This window comes from Gossypium arboreum, chromosome 8 (assembly GCF_025698485.1).
Source record: "Gossypium arboreum isolate Shixiya-1 chromosome 8, ASM2569848v2, whole genome shotgun sequence".
Taxonomy (NCBI): Eukaryota; Viridiplantae; Streptophyta; class Magnoliopsida; order Malvales; family Malvaceae; genus Gossypium; species Gossypium arboreum.
Window position 1 is genome coordinate 85,164,819 of NC_069077.1, and position 11,308 is coordinate 85,176,126.

Sequence of the window (11,308 nt, forward strand, 5' to 3'; positions counted from 1 at the left end):
TATAAGAATTGCTTATAAAAATACGCAATGCAAAAGGTTAAACAGGTATGTACTCCAAGTTTATATGTGAGCTTGATTTAAACTAAACCATAAGGTAGTTATGTGATGTATACGAGAACAATCTATGAGACTATTCCTATGATTATGATGAGATGTGCATATTTGGATAAAGGGGTGGTATGCCCGAAGGAAGAGTAAAATAAAAATACGAACAACTATGTTATAACGTGATTGTTATCTGTTGACACTGCTTGAAACTTACTAAGCATTGTAATGCTTACTCCGTGTACTTTGTTTCCTCTGTTTTATAGATCTCATTTGGAAGCTACAGGCTCGGGGATCGTCAGCAACTAGTCACACTATTGCTATCCACTGTTTGGTACCGCTATGTTTTGGAATATCTTATGGCATGTATAGAATAGACTAGTAGTGAGAGGATATCTTTGTTAATGTATAGGACTACCCTTTTGTTGTAGGTCATGTACCCTTCGGTTTTGTGTAAATTTGGATAGCCATGCGAAAATGGCTTAGATATACTTTGATCATAGCATTATAATCGTTGTATGTTGTTTATCAAGAGGTATGGAAATGTTGGTAACGGTTAGCCATGGGAAGGGTCATTCATGATCAGTTTTGGTATATGTATGACAAACTCTAGTTGATCCATGGAGGATCATGAAATAGGTAAAGTTTACCTTAAAAATAGATGCTGGTAGCAGCAGTGACGTGAATGTGAAAAATCACTAAAAATAGTAGAAAGGGAATTAAATAGTGAATAAATTATGTAGTCGAACCTTGATGAATCTATTTTCATAGGAAAGTAACGAAACGATCATATGAACAGTATGTTAAGAGATATTTAAGTTTTCGTGAGACAGGGCCAGAACAGTTTCTGGATTCCCTGTTCCGACTTTGGAAATTCATTGTAAATTAACCAGAGATAATTAGGAGACATGCCATATATGTATAGATTTCTATTGGAGTCTAGTTTCTATAGAAACAAACGGCATCAGTATTGAATCCCTGTACAGGGAGATATCCGATTCGTAATGCATGAAGGTCAGTGTACTCGAACCCTGGAATAGGGGAGACTTTAACTAATAAACTGTACTAATTGGCCTGACCGAAAATTCTAAGAAAAATTATGTAGATGGACATATGAGTCTAGTTTCGGGGAAAAATTACGAATCTGATTTTCAAGTTGTGGAACTCAAGTTATGATTTTTAAGGTGACAGTGATGCAGTTAGCCAGTCGTCTGGAAATTTTTTTAAAATGGACTGCGAAAGTGAACGGTTTAAGCCGTTAACCCCTCGTGTCCGATTCCGGCAGCGGACTCGGGTACGGGGTGTTACATTTTATTGGTATCAGAGCTACGGTTTAGTCGATTCTAGGACTAACGTAGCACGCGTGAGTCTATTTATACATGCCATAAAGTGATAAAATGATAGTGTGATGATTTTTGACTATTAAAATGTGGTTGCTGTATTGTAATGAATCTTGATCCCGATCGAGCTGTAGCAAGCTTCTGACTATGAGAATTTGCGATATAACTTCACTTAGATATGCCTAAATTATTAAGTTGATTAGGTACGTATCATGTACTTGTATTTGAATTTCGACTTGGATTGAATTAAGGGTATAAGTGATGCAATTTTGAAAGAGTGTTATGACTATAAATGTGATTTTTGTATGTGGCTATGGAACTGGAAGTTGAATGGTCGATAAGCATGTTGTGTTTGTATTCAAGTAATGTAAATGATATACAAATGTGTATTGCTATATGTGTATATGTACATGAGAATTGAGAGTGATGTATCTGGGCTAGGCCCCGAAAAGCAATCGTACTGGTGACGTGTATTCGGGCCTTCGTGCCTAGTAGGCTTCGTGCCGGTAATTTGAGCAAAGTTTAAGTGTTCATTTCTATACGAATTCAAACTTAAATGAGATGATATGTTTAAAAGTGTACATATATGATGTTTTATAGACTTGGTTAAGTCCTTTCAATGGGTAATAACGAATGAATATGGGCATTACGTGTGCGAATGATTAGAGGCACTGTGTGTGCAAATTCCGTTAACCGAGCACTATGTGCGAGATCGGTAATCGAGGCACTATGTGTGCGAGATCAGTAATCAAGGCACTATGTGTGCGAGATCAGTAATCAAGGCACTATGTGTGCGAGATCAGTGATTGAGGCACTATGTGTGCGAGATCAGTAATCAAGGCACTATGTGTGCGAGATCGAGAATTGAGGCACTATGTGTGCGAGATCGAATTGAGGCACTTGTGTGTGCGAGTTTTCAACAGAGCACTAAGTGTGTGAAATGAGACTCATGTAAGACCTCGTCTCAGGGACGAAGGCATTGATTTGAGATAATGTGTAAGACCATGCAGGACATGGCATCGGCTCGAGATGTGAGAATATGTAAGACCATATCTAGGATATGGGATTGTAAGAGCTATATGTGCTTGAATTAGTTGAGCCCTTACAAGTAAGTATTCGCTCAGTTGATAAACGAGCTACCGGCCTTTGGCTAAGTTGATCTTTTGTGTATGAACATAAGGGTTGGTAATGTGAAGTAAGTTCTTGAGTAAATAGAGCTTAAATTATGATTGGATTAGATCATGTTTTAAGCAAATCGAAATCATGCTCTTGGTGTGTGGCTATTGAGCTGAAATTGTAAAAATGATGAGTATCTTGTGTTTGAGCTTTGGTAATGAGAATGTAATAAGAATGTGTATCGATTTGTTGATTTATGTGCTTGGTTATTCGAATGGTATCTGGGCTAAGTCCCGACGGCTTTTGTGCTAAGTTACTAAATCCGGGCTAATTCCCGAAGGCAATTGTGTGAATCACTATAACTGGGCTATGTCCCGAGGACAATCGAGTGAGTCGCTATATCCGATTAAATCTCGAAGGTACGTGATTCAGAAATGAGCAATCTTGCTGTAAAAATTTCAGCTAATACGCTTGCAAAAATTCCAGCAACGAGGTAGGTTCGTATGTGCTGAATGAATTAAATGTTCAGGTGTGTGGAAGTTGAATATTCAGATACGATGGAGTTATAAAGGATATTTATTGGGATGTTTGAGTATATGTGTATTTTCGGCCAGGTTATAACTTATACATGGATGAAAATGTGGGTTACAAATATGTGGGTTGATGATGTGAATTATACATGTTAGTATGTGCTTGATATGTGTTTGAAATGCAATTGTGAATTAAATTAAATGATTATTGCTTATGAAATCAAGGAAATGAGATATATGTGCATACTTGTAGAAATGTTTATGCATTTGTTTTGAGATAAGAAAATGATTTTATAGATCGATGTGAAATCAATAATGAATTACAATTGCTATCGATGAGCTAATGTTTATATGAATATAATTCAATAAGAGGACGTTATTCTAAACTATGCATCGGTAGAAATTTTCGGGGACGTAAATTTCTTAAGTGGGGGAAAGTTGTGACAGCCCTAAAGTGACCCTAGTCGGAAAGCAGTTTCGGGACCGCTAAACCGAGTCACCAAATTATTTGGATGTGATATTTATGGTCTAAAATAGGTGAATATGAATGTGCAAAAATTTTTAAGCTTCGATTTAGTTAATTGCATGTGAATGGAGTACATAGGACTTATGTGAGAAAATTTAGAAATGTGCTAGGCAAATGTAAAATGGCCTATCAATACATGTGGGAAAGTGTTTGTCCTTGCATGTCAAATTAGCCAAATTGAAGCATAGTGGCCGGCCATGCTATGGGTGGAAACATGTCACAAACATGTTGGGTTAGTGATGTATGTAAGGAAGAATTAAATAATGAAAGGGAGGAGTGATGAAAAAAAAAATGTTTTGTTCATCCTTGAACATCCTTGGCCAAATAGAGGAAAGAAAGGAAGGGGAGGAGCTTGAGAAAATCGGCTATGGTGATTTGCTAGACTAAGGTATGTGTGATGTTGTCCATGAGATGCATGCATGTTTTAGTTGGTAGCTTGAGTTCTACCTAGCCCATGGTCTAAATCTTGCTAGGTGATGGAAATGACACTCGGCCATGGATGCATCATTCTTGCTTGGTGTTGATGTCATTTACATGCTAAAAAATGAAGCTTTGTAATGATGCATGTGATGGTGGATTGATGTTTTAAGGTTTAATAGAGTTTAAGCTAGTAAATACTTAATTTTTGGTATTTATATGAGAAAGAGATGAACTTGAAATTTTGAATTTACATGAATAAATCTTTTGGTTTGTCTTAGTATTAAATTGAAGGGAATGCCATAGGTGCTTGAATGTACTAACTAGATATTGTTGTATATACATCTCTCAATAGGTTCGGCTTTGTGCATGAATTTAGGGATTAAACCTTGAATGATGTTATGTATAAGTTTCGACTATGAATCTTTGTGTTTAATTTCTTTATGTGTTGATGCTCAAATTGAAAAAGGGATGTTAGTTATGTTATAACATTTGTTTAATAATGAAAGGACATGAGCTTAAAGCTTGAGTAGCATTCGGTATTAGAGTAAGTTAAAATTTGTTAGAAAATAACTCCCAAGTTAGTGAATCACGAGTTAAGAAAGGGATTTGGGTTGAATATATATATATGTATTCGCAATGGGATAAAATGTGTATTAAGGTAAGTTTCAAGGTGATTAATCGGCTATGAAATTAGCTAAATTGAGTAGGTATGTTTAATGATATGCTTAGTATAATGTATGATCTTATAACTCGGTTTGGTATTGGGATAAAGGTTAGATGTATGATTGGATTTTGGTATGTGTTAAACTGATCAATCAAAGATTAAATGATATGTGAGTGCCAAATGTGATTGTTAAGTGAATAATATTAGTTAAGTACTTAAGCAAATCTATTGTTTTACTTAAGCTTAAGAGCAAAGAGGATCGAAGTCGGATGGGGGAAAAGAGAAAGTAAACGAATAGCCGTGGACATCTAATCGTCGACCACTTCCGAGGTAAGTTTTAAGCGATTAAACGTTGAGTAAATTCAACCATAATAGGACATAATGAGTTGATTTAATAAGATATGATGTGGTCATGATATGTCTTAAACTCAAATGGTAAGTTCATATGTGTTTGGACTTGGAAATTTAAGAGCAAATTGTAATAATTTGCTTGGACAGCAGCAGTAATGTGATTTTAGAAAATCACTATAAATTGTTGGTGTGGAATTATAGGCTGAGTAAAGTATGTAATCAAAGCTTAGTTGGTCTAGTTTCTTATAAAAGAGACCGTGGAAGCAAAGAAATTTCCTAAAAAGAGATATTTAAAGTTGTGCGGGACAGTGTCGGAATGACTCCGAAATCCCCTGTTCTGTTTTTGGAAAATCATTATAATTTTTACAAAAATGGTTATGAGATAAGATTTATATGCTTAGACTCCTTAATGAGTCTAGTTTCAAATGGAATCAAATAGAACACATTATGAATTCTGTACAATGGAAAATTTGATTCGTAGTGAAGAGTGGTCAGATTAGTCAAACAGTGAAACAGGAGAAACTTTAAGAAAAATCTGGTATTGATTGGCCAAACCTAAAATTCTGAAAATTTTATGGGTGGAAGATAAATGAGTCTACATTCGGGGAAAATTAACGGCAATTGATTTTGAGTTTTGTAGCTCCAGTTATAAACAGCTTAGTGACTGTTGGTCAGAAAAACTGCTTGTAGTGAATATGTGATTTTGTTGTAAACTTTGATGAAACTATTTGAGTTGCTTATATGCTATTGCTGAAATTGATGTACAAGAAAAATATGAAATATGTATGATATACATATATGTGTGATAAGGCCTAATGGCCGATGTGGTGAATGTGAAAGTGTATGTATATGTGATAAGGCCTAATGGCCGATGTGGTGAATGTGAAAGTGTATGTGTATGTGATAAGGCCTAATGGCCGATGTGATGAATGTGAAAGTGTATGTGTATGTGATAAGGCCCAATGGCCGATGTGGTGAATGTGAAAGTGTATGTATATGTGATAAGGCCTAATGGCTAATGCAAGATATATGTGTGATATGCATATGTGGTAAAGCCGAATGGCTAATGTGAATGTTGTAACATGTGATTAAATGTACATGAAACTTGGAATATGTTCCGGGTGAGACCCGATGACTACGTGTGGAGATTATGACCGGTAAGACCCGATGACTACGTGTGGAGATTATGTCCGGTAAGACTTCTTTTATAAGAATTGCTTATAAAAATACATAATGCGAAAGGTTAAACAGTATGTACTCCAAGTTTATATGTGAGCTTGATTTAAACTAAACCATAAGGTAGTTATGTGATGTATCTGAGAGCAATCTATGAGACTATTCCTATGATTATGATGAGATGTGCATATTTGGATAAAGGGGTGGTATGCCCGAAGGAAGAGTAAAATAAAATACGAACAACTATGTTATAACGTGATTGTTATCTGTTGACACCGCTTGAAACTTACTAAGCATTGTAATGCTTACTCCGTGTACTTTGTTTCCTCTGTTTTATAGATCTCATTTGGAAGCTACAGGCTCGGGGATCGTCAGCAACTAGTCACACTATCGCTATCCACTGTTTGGTACCGCTATGTTTTGGAATATCTTATGGCATGTATAGAATAGACTAGTAGTGAGAGGATATCTTGGTTAATGTATAGGACTACCCTTTTGTTGTAGGTCATGTACCCTTCGGTTTTGTGTAAATTTGGATAGCCATGTGAAAATGGCTTAGATATACTTTCATCATAGCATTATAATCGTTGTATGTTGTTTATCAAGAGGTATGGAAATGTTGGTAATGATTAGCCATGGGAAGGGTCATTCATGATCACTTTTGGTATATGTATGACAAACTCTAGTTGATCCATGGAGGATCATGAAATAGGTAAAGTTTACCTTAAAAATAGATGCTGGTAGCAGCAGTGACGTGAATGTGAAAAATCACTAAAAATAGTAGAAAGGGAATTAAATAGTGAATAAATTATGTAGTCGAACCTTGATGAATCTATTTTCATAGGAAAGTAACGAAACGATCATATGAACAGTATGTTAAGAGATATTTAAGTTTTCGTGAGACAGGGCCAGAACGGTTTCTGGATTCCCTGTTCCGACTTTGGAAATTCATTGTAAATTAACCAGAGATAATTAGGAGACATGCCATATATGTATAGATTTCTCTTGGAGTCTAGTTTCTATAGAAACAAACGGCATCAGTATTGAATCCCTGTACAGGGAGATATCCGATTTGTAATGCATGAAGGTCAGTGTAGTCAAACCCTGGAATAGGGGAGACTTTAACTAATAAACTGTACTAATTGGCCTGACCGAAAATTCTAAGAAAAATTATGTAGATGGACATATGAGTCTAGTTTCGGGGAAAAATTACGAATCTGATTTTCAAGTTGTGGAACTCAAGTTATGATTTTTAAGGTGACAGTGATGCAGTTAGCCAGTCGTCTGGAAAAAATTTTAAAATGGATTGCGAAAGTGAACGGTTTAAGCCGTTAACCTCGTGTCCGATTCCGCAGCGGACTCGGTGCGGGTGTTACATTTATTGGTATCAGAGCTACGGTTTAGTCGATTCTAGGACTAACGTAGCACGCGTGAGTCTATTTATACATGCCATAAAGTGATAAAATGATAGTGTGATGATTTTGACTATTAAAATGTGGTTGTTGTATTGTAATGAATCTTGATCCCGATCGAGTTGTAGCAAGCTTCGACTATGAGAATTTGCGATATAACTTCACTTAGATATGCCTAAATTATTAAGTTGATTAGGCACGTATCATGTACTTGTATTTGAATTTCGACTTGGATTGAGTTAAGGGTATAAGTGATGCAATTTTGAAAGAGTGTTATGACTATAAATGTGATTTTTGTATGTGGCTATGGAACTGGAAGTTGAATGGTCGATAAGCATGTTGTGTTTGTATTCAAGTAATGTAAATGATATACAAATGTGTATTGCTATATGTGTATATGTACATGAGAATTGAGAGTGATGTATCCGGCTAGGCCCCAAGAGCAATCGTCTTGGTGGCGATGTATTCGCCTTCGTGCCTAGTAGGCTTCGTCTTGATAATTTGAGCAAAGTTTAAGTGTTCATTTCTATACTAATTCAAACTTAAATGAGATGATATGTTTAAAAGTGTACATATATGATGTTTTATAGACTTGGTTAAGTCCTTTCAATGGGTAATAACAAATGAATATGGGCATTACGTGTGCGAATGATTAGAGGCACTGTGTGTGCAAATTCCGTTAACCGAGCACTATGTGTGCGAGATCAGTAATCGAGGCACTATGTGTGCGAGATCAGTAATTGAGGCACTATGTGTGTGAGATCAGTAATCGAGGCACTATGTAGATGGACATATGAGTCTAGTTTCAGGGAAAAATTACGAATCTGATTTTCAAGTTGTGGAACTCAAGTTATGATTTTTAAGGTGACAAGTGATGCGTTAGCGACCGTCTGGAAAAATTTTTAAAATGGACTGCGAAAGTGAACGGTTTTAGCCGTTAACCCCTCGTGTCCGATTCCGGCAGCGGACTCGGGTACGGGGTGTTACATATGGCCTGTATTTTAGTTTAATGTTGGTATGTTTGTCTGGTAATGCCTCGTATCATATCCCGACCTCGAGTACGGGTAAGGGGTGTTACACTAGATGTTATTACGGGTATGTTCTTTATCCATATTTTACCTTATACTGCATTGACTGATGTTGGATCTAGGCACTTTTATATAACAAGTACTATATCTGAGACTTTGGGTGTGATGGTTGAAAACACTACGAGTGAGGTTACTGTGTTGAGTCCATTAGGGCAATTAGTGAGAGTGAATAAACTATTTAAGGATATACCTTTGGAGGTTCCAGGAATGACCTTTTTAGTGAATTTAATGGAACTTCCTTTTAGAGAATTTGACTAAATATTAGGCATGGACTGGATGGTTAAGTAGTAGGTGAATCTAGATTGTGCTGTAAAGCGAGTGGTATTGAAAACTGAAAGGGGTGATGAGGTAGTTGTGATTGGAGAGCTTCAGAATTATCTATCAAATGTGATTTCTGCACTTAGAGTTGAGAAGTTGGTTCGTAAGGGTTGTGAGGCATATCTAGCCTACATCAGTGCTTCGAGTTCTGAGGTTCTTTCTATTAAAGATATCAAAATAGCTAAGGATTTTTCGGATGTCTTTCCAAATGAGTTACCTGGGTTACCTCCAGACCGTGAAGTTGAGTTTGAGATTGAGCTCCTACCGGGTACAGCTCCGGTGTCCTTATAAGATGGCACCGAAGGAGCTTAAGGAGCTTGAAGGTCAGATTCAAGAGTTATCAGATCAAGGGTTCATCCGCCCTAGTGTATCTTCATGGGGAGCACCGGTATTATTTGTAAAAAAGAAGGATGGATCCATGCGTATGTGCATCGATTGCCGGCAATTGAATAAATTGATTATTAAGAATAAGTACCCTTTACCAAGGATTGATGATATATTTGATCACTTTTGTGGAGCTTCAATTTTCTCTAAGATATATCTTCGACCTGGGTACCATCAACTGAGGGTCAAAGAGACTAATGTTTACAAGATAGCATTTAGGACTCGTTATGGTTATCACGAGTTTCTAGTGATGCCATTTGGACTGACGAATGCACCAGTGACTTTTATGGATCTGATGAACTGAGTGTTCTAGCCCTATCTAGATCGGTTCGTAGTGGTGTTTATAGATGACATTCTGGTGTATTCGAGAACTGAAGATGAACATGATGCACATCTCCGACTGGTTTTACAAATTCTGAGGGAAAAACAACTGTACGCTAAATTCAGCAAGTGTGAATTCTGACTACGAGAGGTAACTTTTCTAGGTCATGTGGTATCTGCTAAAGGGATTAGGGTTGATCCTCAGAAAATTAAAGCTATTCTAGACTAGAAGCAGCCTAAGTTGGTATCTAAAATTTGAAGTTTTCTGGGTTTGGCAGGGTACTATAGATGGTTTGTTGAGGGGTTTTCGTTGATTGCTGCGCCTCTGACTAAGAGCAAAGGGGTACCGTTTGATTGGACTGATAACAACAAGAAATTTTTGAGAGGCTTAAGAGGGTTCTGACTAAGGCCCTTGTCTTGATTCAACCGGAGTCTGCGAAAGAGTTTACTATCTATAGCGATGCATCACATGTTGGTTTAGGATGTGTGTTGATGCTAGAGGGTAAGGTTCTGGCTTATGCGTCTCGTCAGCTTAAGACGCATGAGGGAAACTATCTGACACATGACTTGGAGTTAGCTGCGGTGGTATTCGCACTGAAAATTTGGAGCCATTACTTGTATGGTGAGAAGTGTATCATTTACACGGATCATAAGAGCCTTAAGTATCTCCTTACTCAGAAGGAGCTAAACCTTAGGCAACGACAATGGATTGAGTTGCTTAAGGATTATGACTGTTCGATTGAATACCATTCGGGTAAGGCTAATGTGGTAACTGACGCACTGAGCCGTACGGTTGTGACTGATCTGAGAGTGATGTTTGTTCGTCTCAGTTTTTTCGATGATGGTAGTCTGTTGGCTGAACTACAAGTGAAACCGACTTGGATTAAATAGATTAAGGGTAAACAATTGGAGGATGAGTCATGGATTTCATTAAGTGAATTTTTTTTTATTAAGAGTAAGTTCTGTAAAAACCCCTGAGTCCTTGATTCCGACAAATAGAGAGTGGGGAAGCTTCAGATTTTGGACTGAATAGCGAAGGGGTACTTTGTTTCCGTGGGAGTGTCTGTGTATCGAAGGATACTGATTTGAGGCAGTTGATACCGCAAGAGGCGCATAGTAGTCTTTATGTTATGCATCTTGGTGGGAATAAGATGTACAGAGATCTTCGTGAGTTATATTGGTGGTCAAGTCTTAAGCGAGAAGTTACCGATTTTGTGAGAAAATGCCTTACTTTCTAGCAAGTTAAGGCTGAACATTAGTTACCTTCAGGGTTGCTTCATCCATTTAAGATTCCACTGTGGAAGTGGGAGAGTGTGACTATAGACTTTGTTAGTGGGCTACCCTTAACAGCTACTAAGAAGGATTCGGTATGGGTCATAGTAGATCGATTAACTAAATCTGCCTGTTTCATACCAGTACGTACTGATTACTCGCTGTAGAAATTGGCTAAGCTGTACGTGTCTAAGATAGTGCGATTGTATGGGGTATCGGTTTCCATTATATCTAATAGAGATCCTTGCTTCACATCTCGGTTCTGGAAGAAGTTACATGAGCCATTGGGTACAAGGTTGGACTTCAGTACTGCATTAGGGTGATTCAGATACTGGAGGACATGTT